We start from the raw sequence: 25,661 nt of genomic DNA on the forward strand, positions 1-25,661 counted from the left end.
GGTTCCACTCCTTCTCTCAGTTGAGAGGTCCTTGTGTTGTGAGCACACAGGTGCTGGTACCATGTAGAAAGCCCTAATGCTAGTGGCACATGTAAAGCACCCATGCTGGTACTGCATGCAGTGTCATGTAGAAAGTACTTGGTACACTCTGTAAAGTGGTTGGCATTAGGAAGGATATCCAGCTGTAGAAACCCTGCCAAAATAGACAATTGGAACATAGTGCATTTCCCTGGCTTGCCAATTCCTGTCAAATCATCCAACTCATGCCAGCATGGAAAATGAGTGTTAAATGGTGATAAACAGATTGGGGATTTTTTTCATGTAGTTGCAGGTCAGCTTTGATTGATTATGTTCAAGGGCATTCCAACTGTGATCATTCCATCTGTTATTCAGATGCAATGTCTCTAAGATTATATTATACAAGTTGCCTTACTTTTTTCAAGACAGTAATGTGCAGTTTTAGAGACATTTGGCTGATATTTCTAGCAAGAGATGTAACCATATAGAGGTTCTTATTAGTGTTGTTGTTTAGCCCAGGTCAGTCCTAACTTCAATTGTAAGCCTGCATGAATAAAACCTGTGCAGCAGCAGCAGTAACAACTACAACAATAATAGTAGTAGTAGTACTGTGGTACTAGGATTCAATCAAGCAGAATTATGATCAAAGGCATTCCAGCCATGACCATGCAGCATTTTGGTGCTTGTGTGTGGTGGAGGTGTATTTAAGAGTACATATTGAATACGTTCATTGGATCTTTTCGGTTTGAATGGTAGTTTTTTCTAGCGGTGTCATATGAAATTGTCACCCATAATTATGACCCTAGTATCGATCTATTGCATTTCAATCTCTTTTCGGGTTAGGGTTAGGAGTGGGGGAAGGGTATTTTTTTTTCTTCAGAAATGTAAATAAACCCAATCTGTTTCTTAAACGAGAGACATATTCATACAGCACAGAATGTTATCACCTCAATAGACGTCATTGACTGGTTGAAATTGCAGAAATTGAAGAAAAAAAACAACAAATATCTTACAAACTATAGAATTTTCTCAATAAAGCCAAGAGAAAAAGATGTTTTATAAACACATTCTACCAGTATACGAAGTTTAAAAGTATTTAGTTACGTGGAAATTATTTTAAAAAACTGCCGTTCAAACCAAAAGGATCTTTTTTTGATTTAATTTTAAGACATCAATATATGGTTTGAGATAATAATGGGCATCAACAGGATCAGTGACAGAATAAGACACACTAGAATTGGATTAGATACACCCTCAGATAAGATAGAGAAATATATATTAGCAACAAAGGCAGTATTAATATCAAGAGGTAATATTTATCCCCACTTAAACGTGGATGTTCTATTTGAACAAACTATACTGCAGAAGTATTGCTAGTGATATAAATAAGAGTGCATTTTGCACAAAAAAAGCCCATATATAAGCACAGGAGTGGCTGGTGGTAAGTAGCTTGCTTACCAACCACATGGGTCCGGGTTCAGTCCCACTGCATGGCACCTTGGGCAAGTGTCTTCTACTATAGCCTCAGGCTGACCAAAGCCTTGTGAGTGGATTTGGTAGATGGAAACTGAAAGAAGCCCGTCGTATATATATATATGTATTTATATATATTTGTGTGTCTGTGTTTGTCTCCCCAATATCGCTTGACAACCGATGCTGGTGTGTTTACGTCCCCGTAACTTAGCGGTTTGGCAAAATAGACCGATAGAATAAGCACTAGGCTTACAAAGAACAAGTCCTGGGCATCGATTTCTTCGACTAAAGGTGGTGCTCCAGCATGGCCCCAGTCAAATGACTGAAACAAGTAAAAGAGTAAAGAGTATGAAAGTGTCTCTCCAGATAACTACCACAGTATAGTTTGTTCTAATGGACCATCCACATTTTAATGAAGATCAAGAAAGTAACTGTATGGTGATACTAAAGTGACAACCTGAAGAGAAAAAAGCAGCAGAGCACCCTAAGAGCACATGGCAAAGAACCATTGGCAAAGAAAGGAGACAAGAAGGGTAGAGAAGCTGGGGATCTTTTCGGTTTGAATGGCAGTTTTTAACATAATTTCTAGGTAACTAAACACTTTTAAACTTTGTATACTGGTAGAATGTGTTTATAAAACATCTTTTTCTCTTGGCTTTATTGAGAAAATTCTATAGTTTATGAGATATTTGCTGTTTTTTTTTTCTTCAATTTCTGCAATTTCAACCAATCACTGACGTCTATTGAAGTAAAAAGCATTCTGTGCCGTATGAATATGCCCCTCGTTTAAGAAACAGATTGGGTTTAAGAAAAAAGATACCCTTCCCCCACCCCTAACCCTAACCCTAAAAGAGATTGAAATGCAATAGATCAATTCTAGGGTCATAATTATGGGTGACAATTTCATATGACACCGCTAGAAAAAAACTGCCGTTCAAACCGAAAAGATCCGATGCTGGAATGGAACCAGAACAGTGGCAGAAAACAAAGCTGGTTGGAGAGATCTAACTAACTAACTGGTTTGAGAGAAGCTCTCTTGGACAGTAGTAGTAGTAGAAGCAACAGCAGCAGTAGTAGTTGTAGTAGTGGTGGTGATAGAGAATGTTGAGAAATATGTCTGATTGTGTGTGAAGATGTTGGCTGATAATAAGATTGACAGTAAGTCAATGAGGAACACATGTGGAAGGATATATTGTGATATGTGATACCATATGATATGATGAGGTTGGTTGGGAGTCAGGAGAGGGACTGGAATATATGGCCTCTGGAATGTGGATTATTTAACAGTTTGCATTGAAATGGACCATATCATATACATACATACATATGTATGTGTATATGCTTGTAATTTATATTTGTCTATAATATGTATATATATATATATATTATATATATATATATATATATATATATAATATATATATATATATTATAATATATACAAAATAATGTATGTGTGCATGCAAGCTGTATAATCAGTCTGACTCCTTAATTTGTGATAGATACCTTCAGCATCTACAGCAACCCTAGTTCTATCTCTGGTTCCCTTATTTGTAAGTAGACTAATCATAAATTTCTGTTAGTGATTGAAAGCACGTAACCATAACAACCATACGTGGCCAAGGGAAATCATCAAACGACTTTTTAGCACCCTACAATGTTAAAGTCTTAACCCTTTCATTACTGTATTTATTTTGAGATGCTCTGTGTTTCTCTCAATTAATTTTAAATATAACAAAGGATTTAGTAAAATAACTTAGTTATCATTCAGCTAGAGTTAGGAACATAAATTGTGGCTAAGGTTTGGTGGAAGATTTTGATTCAAAACTCCTGAAAACAAGACATTTGTACTACAGAGTCAGAGCCGGTTTCAGCCGGGTTGGTAACGAAAGGGTTAAATTCTATATATCTCTTTTACTCTTTTACTTTTACTTGTTTCAGTCATTTGACTGTGGCCATGCTGGAGTACTGCCTCTAGTCGAAGAAATCGACCCCAGGACTTTTTCTTTGTAAGCCTAGTACTTATTCTATCGGTCTCTTTTGCCGAACCGGTAAGTTACAGGGACGTAAACACACCAGCATAGGTTATCACCCTTCTAAGAATATAGAAAAATTACTTTTGAATTGAATGTAAGTTTGCAATATTTCTAACTTCAATACAAATATTTAGATGTTCATATTAATAACCAAATATGCATTTTAACCTATTTCAAAGGAAATATGCAGTCGTTGTGTTTTGATCAATCATGTAAATAATGAAGAACTTGGAGGGATCATAGTAAAATAAATAACTTTGTCTTAATTAATTTAATGTTTGGAAAATATTGGAAGATAGCATAACAAAAATCTCTTACATAAAATTTTGATATAAGGGTTGAATTTAAATGTAAACACTTCAAATCAGGTATGTTTCGTTTCATAGAACATTGGGGAGTCAGTATCAGGAAGGTTGACATTAAAAGAGTTAAACAGCTTCAACTTAAAATTTGTTTAGGCGCAGGAGTGGCTGTGTGGTAAATTAGCTTGCTTACCAACCACATGGTTCCGGGTTCAGTCCCACTGCGTGGCACCTTGGGCAAGTGTCTTCTACTATAGCCTCAGGCCAACCAAAGCCTTGTGAGTGGATTTGGTAGATGGAAACTGAAAGAAACCTGTCGTATATATATATATATATATATATATATATATATATATATGTATGTATGTGTTTGTGTGTCTGTGTTTGTCACCCCAACATCGCTTGACAACTGATGCTGGTGTGTTTACGTCCCCGTAACTTAGTGGTTCGGCAAAAGAGACCGATAGGCTTCCAAAGAATAAAAGGCAGTGCTCCAGCATGGCTGCAGTCAAATGACTGAAACCAGTAAAAGAGTAATGTAATTAGTTCAAAATGTGGTGAAGATTATTTGTTTGCATCTCGGCAACTTGGGGATTAATTATCATCAAAAAAATAAAAACTTTCAATTTAATCTTGGAGGACACACCAAATGTTTTTTGGTACTTCTCATCTTGAAACTGATTTATGATAAATCCATTTTCTCATGCTAGTCTGGATAGAGAAGTTTCTGTAAATTTACTCCCTTTTGGGAGAATTATTTTTATAGCTGAATGGTCTTCTTTTTTTTATATATTTAATTGGCAAATAAGTGGAATCGGTGTGGAAAGTGAGTGGGCTAAACCAGGTTAAGCAAGCAGTCGCGAATCTTTCCCAGGATCATAACACAATCAATTTAACGGTGAAATTCAAACCCATGATTATATGGTCAATAATCCATTAGTTAAAAATGTTATAACAAATTGTGTTTCATATTCAAATAAACTGAAAGTCAACCATGCACAAAGAAGTGAAGAAAACTTTTGCGGGTTTCATTTTTATGTCGTATCAAGGACAAATTAGTTTGTGCCTAGATCTGTGTGCAATGCCTATTGTCAGATTTGAACCAAGCACTACAAGTTAATGAAACATTGATCTTTACCAAATACACCTTTTATGCTTGTGGAGTGCTATCTGCATCTCTTACTTTTTTGACAGTACCATGCCTACCATAAGTCAATAGAGGAGCAGCTATGCAGTCACTCAGCCACTTAGAAAAAGGAGCCAAATCTCCCTCCAAGTTCACCCTTCCATTCTAAGAAAGGACACATGAGATAATGTGATCCTGGGTGCTCTGTGTTCAACAAAAGGATAGAATAGTCACAGCTGTCTGTTGTATGTTTTGTTTGTTCCTTGTCAAGCCATGCCTGGCTCATAAGGGCCGGTTTCCCAGTTTCCTTGGCATATAGGTTCCCCACCTGAACGAGACACTGGCCCATCGCAGGTGAGCTGCTAGATGCAGGAGAAAAGAGTGAGAGAAAGTTGTGGCGAAAGAGTCAGCAGAAGTTCGCCATTACCTTCTGCTGGAGCCGCATGGAGCTTAGGTGTTTCGCTCATAAACACACACATCACCCGGTCTGAGATTCGAACCCGCGATCCCTCGACTGCGAGTCCGTTGCTCTAACCACTAGGCCATGTGCCTCCAGCTGTCTAGGACAAAGTGACATCTCATTCAGTTAAACTGGTAAAGGAAATGCATTACCATTAGTTTCAGCAAAGTGTATTCAATTATTCATTTAATGTTAACCATTTGTCACCATATTTCCAAAGAAATATCTTATCTATGTGTTTCAATTCATTTCAAAATCTAATCAAAAATTTAATGTGGTTTAGTAAAACAAGTATTATTTTCATTATTAAGTTGGTGTTTGGAATATAACAAAAAAGTTCTTTCGTAAAGTAGTGGTAGAAGGAACTAGAATATCTAGAATATAAAACAGTTTTGTATCATAGTAATAGAGGCAATTGATATGAAAAGGGTTAACTCACCACACTGTGCTCAAGTTATAATCCCAGTGCAATGCATGACTGACTGACATGACGAGTCACTATCAGATTTCTAATAGGTGCAACCTCACTGCCAGAAGTTTTACACTCCATGACTTTTGAAATTTGTCTAAACACTAGAGTAAGATTGTGTATTTGTATGTATTGTTGCTTTGACCCGAGTCAACCTGGATTGAGCAGACCTACAATCAAAGGCGTTCAAGCAGTGATCATTCTGTATTTGTTTAGGGTATAATGTTTCCAGGATTATATTATCCTGCATACGTATGTATTCTTTCCCTTGTAAACTGTAGAATGTGGTTTGAGAAACTTTGTTCTCTGTTTCCAGTAGGTCGAATGACCCAAGTAGAGACTCCTTCATTTGCTAGTGTGCTTATCTCTTGTTTTTGTTTTCTGTGCATGTGTTTTGTTTGTGTGTTTGGCTACTAGTGTGGTTATGTGCAGTGTGTATTTATATATATGTGTGTGTCTATCTAGCTAGTATGAGTTAATACATTGTCTTATTAAGGTTACAGTGTTATATCTGTGAAGTCAAATTTTATCATGAAATAACTATTCATGTTAGATTTGGTGCTTTTCTAAGCCTTCTTTCATCATCATTGAGGATGGTGGATGGCAAAATGGGTAGTGTCAAACAAAATGCTTTCAAGCATTCAGCTACATTCCTTTACTGTCTGAGTTCAAATCCTGCTGAGACCAACTTTGCATTTCATCCTTCTTATTTCTTTATTGCCCACAAGGGGCTAAACATAGAGGGGACAAACGAGGACAGACAAATGGAATAAGTCGATTATATTGACCCCATTGCGTAACTGATACTTATTTAATCGACCCCGAAAGAATGAAAGGCAAAGTCAACCTTGACGGAATTTGAACTCAGAACGTAACGGCAAATGAAATACTTATTTCTTTATTACCCACAAGGGGTCAAACAAGGACAGACAACCGGATTAAGTCGATTACATCGACCCCAGTGCGTAACTGGTACTTAATTTATCGACCCCGAAAGAATGAAAGGCAAAGTCAACCTTGACGGAATTTGAACTCAGAACGTAACGGCAGATGAAATACTTATTTCTTTATTACCCACAAGGGGTCAAACACAGAGGGGACAAACAAGGACAGACAAACGGATTAAGTCGATTACATCGACCCCAGTGCGTAACTGGTACTTAATTTATCGACCCCGAAAGGATGAAAGGCAAAGTCGACCTTGGCGGAATTTGAACTCAGAACGTAACGGCAGACGAAATATCGGTAAACATTTCGCCCGGTGTGCTAACGTTTCTGCTAGCTCGCCACAGATTAAATTCCGCTAAGCATTTCTCCCGGGATGCTAACGTTTCTGCCAGTTCACCGCCTTTCATCCTTTGCATTTCATCCTTCTGTTACTGGTAATAAAGTACCAGTGAAATACTGGGTCAATTTAATAAATTAGCCCCTTCTTTTACAAATTTCTGGACCTGTGCCTATGTCAGAAATGGTTATAATGAAGGTGGTGGACGTCAGAATGAGTAGAGAGTTGGACAGAATCCCTGTTATATCCCTTTTCTCGTCTGTGATCACCTTGCCAAGAATAATAGATTGGCAGTATCATGAACCATTAAAGCTTCAGTCAGAATGCTTACTGCATTTCATTGCAGACTTTTACATTCTGAATTGAAATCCAATTTCACCACTCGCATCCACCCTTTATGAAATTTACGAATGTGCATCTTCCCTCTTTACTCTCACCTTGTTCTTCAAGTATTATTTGAAGAAGTTGGAATTTTGGCCAGAGAAGAAAAGCTCCAGTCTCAATTATTTTAACTTCCTTCACCGTAGCCTCAAGACAAGAGGGCTATCCTCTCTTTCTTGCCAGTGGAATAATAATAATTACATAATTGATACTTGATACTACTAACAGTCTACACATTTGAGGTACTTATAACTAACACAACACATACTCTACACAATCAACACAATACTGTATACACATAATAAAACTTACATTTCATATGCTCTACATAACAGATGGAGCTCTAAAATAACACCAGGAACAAGATAATCCCCCACCTGGCTATGCAAAACCAATGTTGCATACAAATACAGTTCTGTCTTTCTAAAAGACTAGGCTACACACACTTAAGGTTCACATGTGCAAAATAATAATAATAATAATAATAATAATAATAATACAGGCAGTGGCTCTCGTGGCTTCTGATCTTAACTGATTGGAAGTGTTATCATGTACATTGTTTTGTCTTGGTATAAAAGATGGGCTACAGCAAATATTCTGCTCAATACCACACATTTGCTTGTCAGTTGTTTAACCATAACCAGTTGGGCATGTCCCTTAGTGGCTGACAATATATGCATCTCTGATCACGAGCAGAAGTAGTGGAGGAGCATCATAGCCATGTGTTGAGAGGAATACTTTGGGATTTGAATAATTCACCTCTGGAACCATGGGTATTTTGTTGAACATCCTTAAACAACCCTTATTCAGGAACCTTTTGAGTGGGATGGGTTACTTGACCAGAAGAAAATTCTAGCTGGACCCCACCTGCAAGGTTATGCGCTGTTTATCTTGATATGAGATCACCATGCCGTGCACATATGGTAGTGATGCATGTGCCTGGTGTACCCTTATCAGACGGGTAGTCATGATGGGTATATTGGGCTTCGTATATTTTACCCCAGTGTCACTTTGATGGCATGCACTGCTCTCTCACTCAATAATAATAATAATAATAATAATAATAATAATAATAATAATAATGATGATGATTTATGCAGAAGACCAACAATTTTGGAAGGAGTGGGTTAACCAGTAGCCACTACCTGAGAATTTGACTGGTACTTTATTTCATTGACCTCCAAAGGGATGGAAAGCAAAGTTGATCTTGGCAGGATTTGGACAAAAAAAAAGAAAAAGAAAAGCAAGAAAAGATGTGCTGCAAAGTATTTTTTTCTGACACCCTAACAATTCTACCTATCCACTGCCTTAAATAACAATAATAATAATAATAATATTATTATTATTATTATTATTATTATGATAATAGTAATAATTATAGTAGCAATACTAACATTAGTGTTTGTTGGAAGGATTAGTATGTGAAAAGCTGTAATCCTACATTCAGGTGGATAATAGGCAGCATGATAGATTTGCCCTTGTATCACGGGTTATGGCAGTAATAACCGGCAATTATTGGAATTATAATCAGATAGCGGCCTGAATGCCTTCCAGGCTATTTTTGTCGTCATAATCTAGAATGAATTTAGACCAATTCTTTGTCTGCTGATCCTTTCTTACTTCACTTTCTATATTTCAGTGCCTAAATAGAGAGGCATTTCCCCGAGACAATGAATAAATAACAACAGGGTTTTTGTTTCTAATTTATCATAATGACAATGCTGACGAAGATAATGATGAGGAGGAAGATAGTGATATCCAACCACCACAAACTTAAGGGTCAGTCACATCTAACTTCATGATGGGCCAACAAGGGAATCTCTACATAATAATCAAATCTCTCTTAACCCTCTAGCATTCAGATTACTCTGCCAAATGTAAAGCCTCTTTAATCACATTGTTTTAAATTAATTGTACAGCATCTTGTAACTCTGAGATTTTGATGATGTCCCTGTTTATTTTTAGAATGACTTTGTAGGGTAGGTGTGAGAGGTCAGAGCTGGCTGGTTTGAGCATAAAACAGGAAGACAAATTTGGCCTGATATGGCCGGTTTAAACACTAAAGGGTTAAACCATACACTACTGTCTAGAAAAAGAAAAGAAACACTGTCTATTGGAGTTGTAAATACTCCTATAAAAGTAATGTAGTCATGACTGGAATGCATACTTAGAGTTAATCTGGAGCTTAACAAATACCAGTTGTGTATGACCTGACAATGTCAAGCTGCCGTCTTCCTTGATGGCCAGAAAGCTTCTCACTGTAGACTCTGTCTGCTGGTGTTTGCAGGTGTATATATGCAGCTGAAGAGATGTTTACTGTATGTTTCTGCATCATCATCATTGTTTAACTTCTGCTTTCCCATGCTTGCATGGGTCAGACAAAATTTTGCCGAAGCAAATTTTGTTTTTTCCAGGTAAGGTAGTAATTTTCCTTGGTCTAACCATGTTATGCATGAGAGACTAGAAACAAACAACATTGCTTGTATGACAGTGATAGCAAGACAAGAACACACATGCACACACACACACACACACACAACACTTTCCATCTACCACATATCCACTCACAAGGCTTTAGTTGGCCTTAGGCAATAGAAGACACTTGCCCAAGATCCCACAAAGTGGGACCAAACCCAAGAGCTTATGGTTGGAAAGCAAACTTCTTAACCACATGACCGTCCCTGCACCAATTTATTGATGACAAATATGTATTGATTCTTCATATGAAAATGCCATTGTGTTAGTAAAGGGATTCTTGTACAATAGAAAATATAATTTATAAGAATTTTGCTGGTTGAGGAGTACACACATCATGTGTCATTAAATGGAAATAATTTTTTTATTTTTTTATTTATTTATGCACCTTTTTCAAGCCTAGCCAGGCTCATGGGGCTGTTTTCCCGGTTTCTGTGGCGCATGTGTTCCCCCCAGCTGGATGGGACGCCAGTCCATCACAGCGTTACTCAAGAAGCAGGAAGAAAGATTGAAAGTTGGGGCGAAAGAGTACAACAGGAGTTGCCACCACCCCGTGCCAGAGCCTCGAGGAGCTTTAGGTGTTTTCGCTCAATAAACACACACAACGCCCAGTCTGGGAATCGAAACCGCAATCCTCCGACCGTGAGTCCGCTGCCCTAATCACTGGGCCATTGCGCCTCCACAAATGTTTGGAAATAATGTTGACAATATAAAGGTCATCAAGCTTTTTGTAGTGTCCCAACAAATTGTTTAAAGTTATTAGGCATTTTCAATTATTTTCCTAAAAACTGCTCTGACAATCAACGTTATTGTGATATCAGAATAGAATACCCAACTTGCCCAAGGAGACTGATTAATTATTTTTGTTGAGATAAACCAGTACAGTTAAAATAATAGTAAAACAAAATAAAAAGAAGTGCCTAATTTGGGAAAACGAGAATGGTAGGTGCTTTATAATAAATATACTTGATAGTGTGGGGGTTAGCAGGGGTGGTGGGGTTGCTTGGAAAAGCACTGGAAACACGGTTTAGCTTCTAACAGAAGACCTATTGTTTTATTTTGTTTTAAATTCATGCTTATGTCTGATATCATTTTGCATCGAAATCTTAATTAATTAATGAGTCTATTATTGTGCTTCATGTGTTACTGAAAAAAATATCTCTGTAACTCATTGGGTTGGTGGAGCAGTGGTTGAAGACATTTGTTTATTTAACTTTTGCACTTAGGTTTCCACTGGGCCGACAACTGGCTCACTACATTTTTAATGGCAAGAGTAACAAGGGAGTGTCTGTATCTTGGTGTAGAACAAACATCACTCAAAGGGCTTTGTTCTCAAGTTTTTTCAGTTTCATTCTCAATGTTACATCCTTCACTGATATACAATACCAATAAGAATTATGAAAAAAAAATCCTTATCTAGAACAAGTGTCTGGTATTTTGGTAGAAATCCATCCACTCAATAATAATGTTATTATTTTGCTCCTCATCATCAGTAAATGGAAGTCTAATAATCAATCAAACAATATTTATACAGTGTCATTGCCAGGCTGCAGTTTCAACTCCAAAGCATACACTTACACTTGCATGTGCACACACACTCACATATGCACACGCACTTGTATGTATGTATTGGGTGTCTTTTTCCGTAGCCTTAGGTTAACCAGTATTGAGTGGAATTTAGTAGAGAAACTGTCTAGAACACATCTACACGTCAAGCTCCTGCATTTTTGTTTCTCTAAATCCTGCTCACAACAAATTGATGAACCCAAAAGCTTTGATAAACCGCTCATAATAAAGTTACTACAGATGGCATTCATTATCATCATCATCATCATAGCATTTAACATCCATTCTCCATGCTATCATGGGTTGGACAGTTTGGCTGGAGATGGAGATCTGCCTGATTTCCATTTGCTTGTTTTGGCATGGTTTCTATGGCTGGATTCCTTTCCTGACACCAACCATTTTACAGAGTGTACTGGGTGCTTTTATGTGGAACCAATATGAGCACTTTCATATATGACACCAGCACAGGTGCTTTTACATGACACTGGCATTGGTGCCTCCATGTGGCACCAGCACAGGTGCTTTTACATGGCACTGGCATGGGAAACCTGAAATCATGTGGCTGTAAAGCAAACTTCTTATCCACACAACCATACCTTTAACTCTGTACGCAGGAGTGGCTGTGTGGCAAGTAGCTTACTTACCAACCACATGGTTCTGGGTTCAGTCCAACTGCGTGGCACCTTGGGCAAGTGTCTTCTACAAGAGCATCAGGCCGACCAAAGCCTTGTGAGTGGATTTGGTAGACGGAAACTGAAAGAAGCCTGTTGTATATATGTATATATGTATGTGTGTGTGTATGTTTGTGTGTCTGTGTTTGTCCCCCCACCATCGATTTGGTCGACTAAAAGGCGGTGCTCCAGCATGGCCACACTCAAATGACTGAAACAAGTAAAAGAGTAATTTGAAGGAGAGTACAATACACTGGAGTGGATACCATACTGTAGCTTTCTTTAAACTGAAGGAGCTAAACACACCGCTGCAAGAAATAATGATACAGTGCTCCCACTGCTTGCATCAGTGACCATGTTTATATTTTTGCTAAGTAGCTTAAGTGGACATTTAGAGAAAAATTGCATATATTTCATAAGGATAGTCTCGTGTTTTTTCCTTATCTTTCTTCCGTAGTCTTAATCCTTTCATTACCGTATTTATTTTGAGATGCTCAGTGTTTCTTTCAATTAATTTTAAATATAATAAAGAATTTAGTAAAATAACTTGGTTATCATTCAGCTAGTGTTAGCAACATAAATTGTGACTAAGGTTTGGTGGAAGATTTCAATCCAAAACTTAAGAAAACAAGACATTTTTACTACAGAGGAGCCAGAGACGGTTTCAGCTGGGTTGGTATCAAAAGGGTTAAGTTATAACTTTTGCTAGAACTTATCTATATCTAGATAGAGTGAGCCAATGAGAGTTAAGCCCTTCTACAAGTACTTTATATATATTCCATCAGCAGAGCCAGATTAAAACCCATAGAGGCCCTAAAGACTTAAAGAATTTGGTGCCCCCTGCTCCACTATATTCTTTTACTTGTTTCAATCATTTCACTGTGGCCATGCTGGAGCACTGCCTTTAGTCAAGCAAATCGATCCCAGGACTTATTCTTTGTATGCCTAGTACTTATTCTATCAGTTGTCAAGCAATGTTGGGGGAACAAACACAGACACACAAACATATATATATATATATATACAACGGGTTTCTTTCAGTTTCCGTCTACCAAATCCACTCACAAGGTTCTGGTAGGCCCGAGGCTATAGTAGAAGACACTTGCCCAAGGTTCCATGCAGTGGTACTGAACCGGAAACCATGTGGTTGGTAAGCAAACTACTTACCACACAGCTACTCGTACACCTATATATGATATATATATATATTAGAAGTTTTGGAGATGATGTACAGGTATTATATATTAGAAGAAATAAGGTATTCAGATATATATATATATATATATATATGTATTTAAAAATGTAAATGGTAATAAACAATAAAATTAATTTTTACCTTTCGAAATGAAACAAAACTGACAGTAAGATGGAAAATAATATTTATTTTTGTATACTTCCACTTTATTTGGTAAGTTTTCTCTTCCTTTTTTTAATTGCAAAGTCTTTAAATCAGATCCTCACAATGACACCATGAACACTTCAAAACTATATTTCCAATCGTATAAACCACTTTGAATATTTAGCAAGTTTAAAGTGATTTCTTTTGTATTGTAAACCATTTACCATTTCTGTGATGCCTCACCCTTCCCTTGATGCCCTAAGCATGTGCTTATTTTGCTTAATGGTAAACCACTAGTGGTGATCACCAGTAACCGTGTTGATATATAAAACATTACCCCTTCATCTGCTAGGACAACCGCTCTCTTGACCCATCTGTCACTGAGCCAATAAGAAGCTGTCCTACCTGTATACATTATCACTTTTTCATATTCCAAAGTTCGTTCAAAGAACGTTAGATTAGACTATGTGCACAAGGGTAGCTGTATAATTAAGTGGTCCACTCCACAACTATGTGGTTTTGTTAATTTTACAATTAGCTACGGGTAAATAGAACATTTGTCTTACCTTGTATTACTGCTGTGTGTAAGTAATAACCCAAATCAGTGAACTCCAAAATAAGTACCTGCAAATGGAAAGTAACTGTAATTAAGTTATGTATGAATTAACTGTAGTCAGTGAAACATCACCTCCTCCTCCTCCTCATCATCATCATCAAAATCATCACCATCACTACCACCACCACCACCACCACCACCGCTACAACCATTGTCCCCATTGTTACCAACTTCATTATTATTATCAAAGTGGTGAGCTGGCAAAAACATTAGTATACTGGGTGAAATGCTTAGTAGCTTTTCATTTCATCTTTACATTCTGAGTTCAAATTCTGCCAAGGTTGGCTTTGCATTTCATCCTTTCGGGGTTAGTAAATTAAGTACCAGTTATGTACTGGGATCAATGTAATTGACTAGCACCCTCCCCCAAAATTTCAGGCCTTGTACTTATTGTAGAAAGTATTATTATTATTATCATTATTATTATTATTATTATTATGCTTATTATTATCACTGTTATTATTATCATATCTTCAGTTACATCCATCAATGTGAAGTAACAACTGTACTATTATCAACAGTGTGATCATCATCATCATCATCATCAGTAGCAACAATAATGAGTCAAAAGAGGAACCTTAATGCAATCACTCAATCAGCTGCCAAATTTCCTTGAATTGTACACTGCTATCTCATAAAAGGAAGGCGACATAAGATAAAGTAGTTCTATATATATATATATATATATATATAGAACTACTTTATCTTATGTTGCCTTCCTTTTATGAGATAGCAGTGTACAATTCAAGGAAATTTGGCAGCTGATTGAGTGATTGCATTAATATTTCTAAATTGAATTTTTCCCTGTAAGTTAGGAATAATATTCCCTCAAATAATTATTATATATATATATATATATATATATATAATAATTATTTGAGGGAATATTATTCCTAACTTACAGGGAAAAATTCAATTTAGAAATATTAAATCAAATTTCACAAAATATAATATATATATATATATATATATATAAAAATTAGAAAAAAACATTTTTATCAAATCAAAATGAACAATTAAATTACACCATCTAGAAAATTACATATAATAGAAATATTAAAATTAAAATAACAATAATATACTGAAGATTAAGTAAATTGTAAAATAATAATAAAAACGTATATATTTGGTAGAATACGTTTTTATTATTATTTTGCAATTTACTTAATCTTCAGTATATTATTGCTATTTTAATTTTAATTTTAATTTTTCTATTATATGTAATTTTCTAGATGGTGTAATTTAATTGTTCATTTTGAATTGATAAAAGGTGTTTTTTTTTCTAATTTACACACACATCTATATATACATATATACAATGAGCTTCTTTCAGTTTCTGTCTACCAAATCCACTCACAAGGCTTTGGTCGGCCTGAGGCTACAGTAGAAGACACTTGCCCAAGGTGCCACGCAGTGGAACTGAACCCAGAACCATGTGGTTGGCAAACAAGCTAATTATCCCACAGCCACTCCTGCATAGTTCAGTTACATAAATTAATGTGGGGAAAAACAAAACAGAAATTTTGAAAGAAGTAGCTATAAAACTGGATTTTAAACATCAAATGGCTATCAGAGTCCACCAGAAAAGAATAATAATTGAAGGGATTCGTGGGTAAAAAAAATAGTTGAGAACCACTGGTCTATATAAACCATCTCATTTTCAACTGTTCCATTTCTAAATTAAAACCTTTCATCATAATTTTATGTTAGAACTTTTTGTTATGTTCCAAATGCCAGCTTAATTATAAAACACCTATTTTACAAAATTCCTCAAAATTTTTGACTTTGTTTCTGAATTGGAACCAATAGACACTGTTTTACCTTAGAACTATAGTTAACGGTTAAATACTTTCTTTCTAAAGAAATGATACATAAAATAATTTATATTCAAGTATACTTGAAAATTACATTTTTTATAAGTATTCACAAAGTTAGGCAAAAATTGTTCAAGCTTTTTTTCTTTTTTGAATATTCTATTTTTCATTGACTATTTTTCTTTAGTGATAGAAAAAAAAAAAAGGACTTTTGCAAGTGAGATGTGTTCATTCAGATCAATCATTAACTAAGGCTAACCAAGTCTGTAACATTGATTGTTTTTTTCTTCTTCCTCTCTCTTTTTTGTTATTTTGTAAGTTTCTTTCGGAAAGAAATATTACAAATAAGGTGTCAACTATCACTTTAACAAAAAAAAAAAAAAAATTAAAATAAAAAATTTTTTTTAAATAAAAAAAGAAGGATCATGTTAAGAAATACACAGCAGTGAATAATAATTGTTGTTTCTGAATGAAGCTTAGCATACAAAATACTGTCAGTGTGTTGGTCGACAAAATTTTTATTTGGTACACCTTCTCCTGGGCTGTTCACCTGTAGCTGTTGGCCATCATGTCTGAAACCCTGTTATTACTTACATACTAAACCAGCCTTCATTCACACAAAACCCTCCTCCCTCTTAACAACAACAGGAGAAATCCCCCTAACTTTTAAAATTATTGTTGTTGTTGGTCTGTTTCATGCTCTATGCTTATTTTACTCATCATTGTAGTTGTGTCTGTTGTCAGCGACATTGCTCCACCCACTTAAAACTATTTCTTAAGTATATGTACCTGCATTTGTACGTATGTGTAAATATATATATATATATATATATATATATTGAAAGCTACACCAATGCCAGAACGGGACGACACTGCATAGTGCCAAAGGTCCCAGCAATGCCATCACACTTCAGAACCAGTTACTGCAACAGCCTGGGTTTCAAGGGCCCACAGCTTTTTAATATTCTCCCAAAGAGTCTGAGGAACTTGCACAAAGTAGATGTAGGGGTTTTTAAATCAAAGCTGGACCTCTTCCTGCCGAGTGTCCCAGATGAACCTACCTCACGGCAAGAGGTGCAAATGAGAGTAGCTCTATCAAACTCCATGCTTCACCAAGTGCCACATATTAGAGGAGGCTCTTAGTAATAACACTGTAGCAAAGCGGCGGTGCATCAGTATGGCCACACCTCCGAGCTGAAACTAGATAAAATATATATATATATATATATATTTGTATGTATGTATATATACATATATATATATACTTTATTTAAAAACAGCAGAAATTTAACAAAAGCTGTTACTCAGAGTTTCACGTTTCCATTCGTCTGACAGTTTTGTTAAAATAAAGCATATTACTCTACCTCTGGTATTTGAGTACTCTTTTTTCCACCTTGTTTCACATTTATGTGTTTGCTCCGGTGTACATATATATATATATATATATGTATGTGTGTGTGGAACTTGTCTGTGCATGCATATGTATATATGCTAGTGTATGTATACATTCATGAATATACATCAATAGCATTTCCTGCATAAATGCAAGGCACGCAATGAATGCAAACAACAAATTAGATTTTAATATAAATCCTGCATTTTCATGAGAGACAGCTGGGAAGATAGATGTTATATGCACCTTACCTTACCTTCAGTTTTATGGTTTTGATTTTTACAGTTGCATGTTCTGCCTTAAGTACCAGGGGCAACCCCTGACATATATATGGCTTACAAAAATTTTCACAGCTGTAATGTATATTTATCTATGTATGTATGGAAGGTTAGATGAGGAAATCATGAGATGAACTAATAAAGACTGATCTCAAGAAGCCAAACCCCATGGAGGAAATGACAAAGGACTGCAACATGTAGCAAAGTGCTACACTAAAGAGGCCTTGCACGATCCATGCAAGCATGGAAAAACAAGCGTAAAAAAGACAGTGGTGATAATGAAATTTGGGACAAATATGGACATTTGGGCTTCTTCCAACCATTATGTTCATAACAAGCTCCCATATACTTACTCTTTCCCTCTCTCCATACCCTATCTCTCCTGCTGTGTTGTGAGGGATGGGATTTCACTGGATCTGCCTATATTTAATCCTCCCTATCACACATATCCCCCCCATCTTTATTGCTAACCATTACTCCATGTCACTCTCATTTCTCCCTCTTTTAATCTTTCATTATTGATGAGCCATTTTACACACTCTCTCTCTCTCTCTTATCAGCACTCATTTTCATTTGCTAACCATCACTTTTCCACTTTACTCCTTCCTCTGTCATTCATTGCTGATATCCATAACTCTCTAACTTCCAGTATTCCCTCTTCCATCATCCTGCCCCCCCCAACCGCTAACCCCCTCGGGTTCCTTCTCCATTATGCTGCTCTCATGCTGTTTCTATCCAGCCTTTTTACCAACAGTTATCTTGTAGCTGTTTATCTCTCTCTTTCTCTCATCCCTTACTCTCTCTCTCTCCTTTATCACCCACTCACTTCCATCACTTTTCTATTAAACCCTCCTCTGTCACTCTGGTACTCATTCCCTAACCTACTGGATCAAACCCCCTTCTGGTGCTGGTGAACAGAGACAACATATACCAGAAGGCACTTCTTAGCTTTGCTCCTCTCTGGTGATGAAACCACAAAAAAAAAAGAAGCACTCAATACACTGTGTAGAGTGGTTGGTTATAAAATGGGCATATAGCCAACATGTGAGCAATAACATTGTCCCTGACCAGTCTAGGATGATAGTAATTCCAAATTCCAACACATCTAACCCATGCCAGCATGAAAAAAGAAGGCAATTAACTATGTTATGTGAAGGAAAAAAGGGAAATTAACCAAATACTCCTGCTATGTATCAATGAATTCCTTTCTTTATTATGAATTATTTCAGTCAGCTTCTAACCTTGTGCCTTTGAAACCCTGTGGAATAAGAGATCCCTTACTTGAGAAATAGGTTAGGGTTTGCAACATGAACGGTATCTAGCTGTAAACAATTCCTCGGTATTGTATGTGCTGAACTCATGGAAACATGGCAAAATGGAATGAACAAAATACCAGTTGCCCTTGGGGTAGTATTATATGCTGATGACTGCATTCTTATCATAGAATCTGCAGTTGAGTAAGAAAAAAAAAAAATGATCATTAGAGCTTATCAAACTGTCCAGCCAATGCCAGCAAGGAAGACAGACACTAAATGAGGATGATGATGGAATATGCATATACACTGTGTGTGTGCTACATTGAAGTCTAAGAAATATGAAAAGTAAAAAAAAAAAAAACTTAACTCATATATGATTGTGACTTCAATATAACATGTTGGAAAAAAAATATGTTACCTACACACACACACACACACACATAATGCATACATACATAGGTGCAGGCATGACTATGGTAAGAAGCTTGCTTCCTAACATGGTTCTAGGTTCATTCACACAGCATGGTACCTTGGAGAAGTGTCTTCTATAGCCTCAGGCCAACCAAAGCCTTGTAAGTTTCTGGTGGACAGAAACTTAAAGAAGCCCAATGTGTGTGTGTGTATATATATATATTTATATATATATAGTTAATCCAAACATGAACAAAGAGAAAACACCATAACGCGAGGATGTGGAAGGGTGCTTAGGAAAGGAAAGAAAGAAGGAGGATCTAATGTTTCGAGCAGAGCTCTTTGTCAGAAACATAGAGAAAGAAAAGGTCCAAGGAAGGGAAGACAGAGAAAGAAAATCGACAACACATGCTCACATATATATATATATATATATATATATATATATATACACATATATCTTTGTGTGTGTTTTTGCGCCTGTGTTTGTTCCACCATTGCATGACAACTGGTATTAAGGTGTTTACATCCTCATAACTTAGCAGTTTGACAAAAGAGACCAATGGAATAAGTACTAAACTTTTTTTTAAAAATGTACTGGGGTTGATTTGTTTGATTAAAACCCTTCAAAGTGGTGCCCTAGAAGGGCTGCAATCAAATGATTAAAACAAGTAACAGATAAAAGATACAAGTGACAAGGCCTGCATGGCAAATAAAAATAAACTTGATGTTTTTGTACATGCATTGAGAACTTTAATGGATTGCAGTCTCTATGAAGATTATCACACATGTGCATGTTCGTGCGTATGTTCATACACAAGCACATACACTCATGTAGGTGTGTGTGTATGTTTATTTCTACATCTAGATATTCCATGACAAAACTGCTAATTCTTAACCCCCACCAACTCCTTCCTGAGCAGGAATTTTGTGTGTAGTTGTTGTTGGCTGGTGGTGGTGGCAACAGGTAATAGGTAACATTACTATTGCTGGTACTGGGGAGTAATTATCTTAATTAAGGTATGACTGACACAATGTTTTGCTCAAGACACCAGTACCTTTTTTTTCCTTTTATTTTCTTTTTGTTTAGTTTTGTTGTAAGAGCAAAACAAAACAACAAATACTAATTCTAACAACCACCCCTACCATGACCAACAGCTAAGATCACCTCCATTACCACCAATTAAAGCAACCATAATTATAACAGCATAAACATGAACCTCTTCAAAACTAAGAACCAACCAACATAGCTTTAATTGAGTTTTTTCTTTTGTGCTTTTCAACAAGTTTCTCAGAGGTGAGTGAGTTGGTGTTGGGATGTGGGGTTCATGCATGTTGGTGTTGGCAGTGGCGGAGTAGGGCTGCACATGAATTGTCTTTTGTCATGTTTCAGCAAGGTGTTTAGGAGTGGGGCTGGAGGTGGATGGTTTTGTTTTTTGTCTGGAGTTCTGCCACTCCCACCTTGTCCTTTCAGTAAAGGAATTGAGAGGTTGTATTAATCTCTTCACATATCTTGATCACCTCCATTGGCCTGATTGTCAGATGTCCGCTTTGAATCTGCTGGCCACAGCATTTCATCTATTCTTAGTTAGTTAGTTAGTTAATTTTTTGGCTCAAAAAGCAAAAAGCAAGGCCATGTAGGGGGACATGGAGTTATGTACAGGGTGGTGTTCATGTAAAGAGTTCAGGCCACTTGTGGTCAAGGGAGACTTTGAACTGAGCGGTCGTCAGCATCTTCACTATCTCGTCCGGCAGCTTATTCCACGGATCCGCAACCCGGACGGAGAAAGCCCCTCTCCTTCGATTGAGATGAAATCGTCGCAGATAGAGCTTTTCGGAATGACCCCACAGCCGACGCTCTGGAGCAGCCTCCATTGCATCGTTCCCTTTTATATCATTAACCCATCTGAGGAGAGGCCTCCTGAGTAGTCGTTTCTGCTTATGCAGGCACCACTTGACAACAGCACAGGTCCACTGATTATTGGTGCACCCATCTGCATTTGTTCGAATGGTATTTGGCGATGACGTCCATCACTCTGGTTCTTTCCCATAATCTGCTTATTTCAGATTTGATCTCTCAAGGAGATACTCAGCATCAACTTTTCCATGGTTCTAAGAAAGGCTGAAGACGCTCAACCTTTATTCTCTAGAAAAACGACAACGCCATGGTGATCTCATTCTTGCTCACAACATCATAAGTGGAAAGTGTAACCTCTCGAAAGAGCTGTTCTTCACTCCTGCTCCAGAGCGTCGGCTGTGGGGTCACTCCGAAAAGCTCTATCTGCAACGATTTCATCTCAATCGAAGGAGAGGGGCTTTCTCCGTCCGGGTTGCGGATCCGTGGAATAAGCTGCCGGACGAGATAGTGAAGATGCCGACAACCACTCAGTTCAAAGTCTCTCTTGACCAGAAATGGCCTGAACTCTTTGCATGAACACCCTCCCTGTACATAACTTCATGTCCCCCTACATGGCCTTGCTTTTTGAGCCCCAAAATTAACTTAACTATATCCTATTTTCATCCTATTTTTCTTTTGTAAAGAACTTGCTCCTGACTCCTCATCATTTGGCAACCTCAATATTTTCTCCCTACTATTTTCATTACAACACATGAAGCAGCTCTTTTAATTTTTTCTTCTATTCTTTATACCATTTTTTTTTTACTGTATTTAACATCAGTGCAATGTTGGAGTTGTGTTAGTGCTGTGCAAGAACTATATTCAAGAAATGTTGGTCAGTCAGTGCTGGAGCATTGACCAATTTATATTTGACTCTTATTATTCTGAGTTCAAGGAAGAAGTACAACTAGGAAGAGGTCAGTGCATTAGGTTGTTGTCTAACACTATGGTCAACCCTATCAGAGTACATCTAGGAGTATTAGACTGAGTACAAGATCTGTGTCCTCCTTTACTCTTTTACTTGTTTCAGTCATTTGACTGTGGACACGCTGGAGCACCGCCTTTTGTCAAGCAAATCGACCCCAGGACTTATTCTTTGTAAGCCTAGAACTTACTCTCTCGGCCTCTTTTGCTGAACTGCTAAGTTATAGGGATGTAAACACACCAGCATTGGTTGTCAAGCGATGTTGGGGGGACAAACACAGACACAGAAACACATACATATACGACAGGTTTGCTTGTAAGAAAGTGATTACTAGTTGTAAGAATGATAGTTATAAGAATGATGAGCTTGTAGGCTTTTATTTGTAAATAAAAGAAAATTCTGCAGGCATGGCAGTCTAGTTAAGAAGTTTGTTTTGCAATCATGTGGTTTTGGTTCAGTTGCAAGTGCAGCACCTATGGTGTCTTCTACTATAGCCCCAGACCCATCAATGCTTTGTAAGTGAATTTGGTGGATGACAACTGTGCAGAAGCTTGCAGTGTGTGTGTATGTGTGTGCATATCTCTCTTTGTATCTGTTTCTCTATTACCCACAAGGGGCTAAACACAGAGGGGACAAACAAGGACAGACAAACAGATTAAGTCGATTACATCTACCCCAGTGTGTAACTGGTACTTAATTTATCGACCACGGAAGGATGAAAGACAAAGTCGACCTCGGTGAAATTTGAACTCAGAACGTAGCAGCGGACGAAATACAGCTTCACATTTCGCCCGGCGAGCTAACGTTTCTGCCAGCTCGCCGCCTTATCTTTGTATCTGTCACCTTGCAGCTTGATAACTGGTATTGGTTTGTTTACATCCTTTGTAACTTAAATGATCCCTCACAGGGACCAATCAAATAAATACCAGACTATAATAAAGAGTACTAGAGTTTGAGTTCTTCAGCTAAACCCTTCAAAGCAGTGCTCCAGCATGGCTGCACTCCTTTTGACTGAAACAAGTAAAAGATAAAAGAAATGTACCACTTCCCAGAGACTAAATAATAATAAATGTATTTTCCTTATCATTATTATTAAAATATTTGACATTCTACAAAATGATTTTTCATACATCCTCTTATCATAATAGAATTTTCGTTATGGTTTTCCTTAAAAAATTATTTCAGTTACAAATTGGTTATTTTACTTCAGAAGAGTCCCCTAACACTTTGGTCTCCCAAGGGCACCATTATCTGAATATAGCACTAATAAGGAGACACCACAAGCAAATTTAACATTGTTATTATTGCATCTATATGTGGCAAGTGCAGTGAAGCATGACATCACCTCCCAGCCAAATGAAATCCCCCTGACTCTGATTTCAATTATAAGTTGAAAAAGCAAAAAAAAAAGATAATTTACTTCAAATAATACATATCCTTTCTGGTTTGTTTTTTTTTTCTTCTTTTTCTTGTTCCTGTTATTGGCTGAATCAAGGGAGGACAGACAGTGCTACCCCCTGATCCTTTCAGTGCTTCTGAGATGAGAGGGAGAAAGGGTGGAGGTTATCCTCAGACAGGTAACTTGGTCTGATGAATGCTTGCAACAGAGCAGATTCTGTTAAAGTAACCCAAGAGCCCAGATAGTGACATTAACCCCATTAACCCTTCAGCATTCAGATTACACTGTCAAATATTTCTTTTATCTTTTACTTGTTTCCGCCGGTAGACTGCAGCCATGCTGGAGCACTGTATGAAAGGACTTTAGATGAACAAATCAATCCCAGTACTTTTTTTTTATTTTTCAAGCATGGTACCTATTCTTTTGGTCCCTTTTGTCATAGTGCCAAGTTACAGGGTCATAAACACACCAATACCACCTGCCAAACAGTGATGGGGAACAAACACAGACATGCACACACACACACACACATACACAAATATATATATAAGAGAACAGACTCGTTAGCGCGCCGGGCGAAATGCTTAGCGGTATTTCGTCTGTCGTTACGTTCTGAGTTTAAATTCCGCTGAGGTCGACTTTACCTTTCATCCTTTCGGGGTCGATAAATAAAGTACCAGTTTCGCACTGGGGTCGATGTAATTGACTTAATCCCTTTGTCTGTCCTTGTTTGTCCCCTCTATGTTTAGCCTCTTGTGGGCAATAAAGAAATATATATATAAGAGAACAAAGTGTACGTACGTTGCTCTATATATATATATATATATATAAATACAAAATGGGACAAGAATGCTAAACATCCAGATAGACGATACAAAAAACAAGGACGGGTCATTCGAAGCCTTTAATCTTCAGTCACGAACAGGATCATCCTCACAATTTCGGCTGATTAATCTTGAGATTACTCCAATCTGGCCAGCCCCAAGGAAAAACTAAGCTAAGAGCATTAGATTCCTTGGAAAACAGCTTTATCTGGATTTCTGTGTTCTTGTCCCATTTTATATTTTTATATATATACATATATATACACATACATACATACACTACCGTCAGAAATTAATTAGCACCCTTGATTTGCTCTTCACTCAAGGTATGTGCTGTCACCTAGTGGCCATATCTTGAACTATTATTTGTTGCGAGTTCACTGTTGCGCAGAACGATGACGTAACTTTGTTTGCAGAGCAGTTTGAGAGTCTACAGCCTTATGATGTTGACATAGCAGTGCAACAACTTGGAGTGCGGATGCAGACAAATCTTCCTTTGTTTAATAGATATAGGTAGCGCCTCGCAAGGACCAAAATCACACCATACTAAGTTTTCTCATCGTGTAAGACGTTTTGAACAGCTCATAGGTTAATTGATTTAACCTATTTAATGTAGAAATTTGAGAAGTGCTAATTAATTTCTGACGCAAGTGTACATATATATGATGGGTTTCTTTCAGTTTCTGTCTAACAAATCCACTCATAAGGCTTTGGTCGGTCTGCGGTTATAGTAGAAGACACTTGCCCAAGGTGCCATGCAGTGAGACTGAACCCACACAGCCACTCTTGTACTTATGACTGTTTATTTTGAGAATCACATTGCAAGGTAGGTGTGAAAGACTGTATCTGCCCAGTTTAAATGCTAAAGGGTTAAACTAGGCAATTCCTCAGATAGGTTTCCACACAATTCCAGTCTATCATTTTCACTCACAAAATTTTTCTCAGTCTGAGCTTATAGCATAAAGCACTTGCCCAAAGTGTTTTACTGTGGTATTTGAACCTGAGACCACATCATTTCAAAGTGAACTTCTCAAACACACAGCTGTTCCTATGTACAGATAAGTGGAGCTACGAATATTCAAATATTCTCACACTTGCTGCCAGTAAATCTGTGGTTTTTATTGCATTTGCATAACTGACCTCAACAAGCAAACAAAGACAAACACACACACATTCATATTAATTCCTTACATATGCATAAGGCCACACATTTGGTGGGAAAGGAAAGTAAATTATATCAACCACGA

General features: G+C 37.1%; 1 protein-coding gene across 4 annotated transcripts in view; it reads right to left on the minus strand.

The window, feature by feature from the left end:
• The window catches only part of LOC115220746 (zinc finger protein GLI4-like), a 467,588-nt gene that overhangs the window by 313,711 nt on the left and 128,216 nt on the right, over positions 1 to 25,661 (minus strand). For all 4 annotated transcript variants that reach the window (XM_036510541.1, XM_036510542.1, XM_036510539.1 and 1 more), the window contains exon 2: positions 14,168 to 14,225. The gene's annotated coding sequence lies outside the window, so the exon portion shown is untranslated. The remainder of the gene's footprint in view (positions 1 to 14,167; positions 14,226 to 25,661) is intronic.

The sequence above is a fragment of the Octopus sinensis genome, linkage group LG17, assembly GCF_006345805.1.
Source record: "Octopus sinensis linkage group LG17, ASM634580v1, whole genome shotgun sequence".
Taxonomy (NCBI): Eukaryota; Metazoa; Mollusca; class Cephalopoda; order Octopoda; family Octopodidae; genus Octopus; species Octopus sinensis.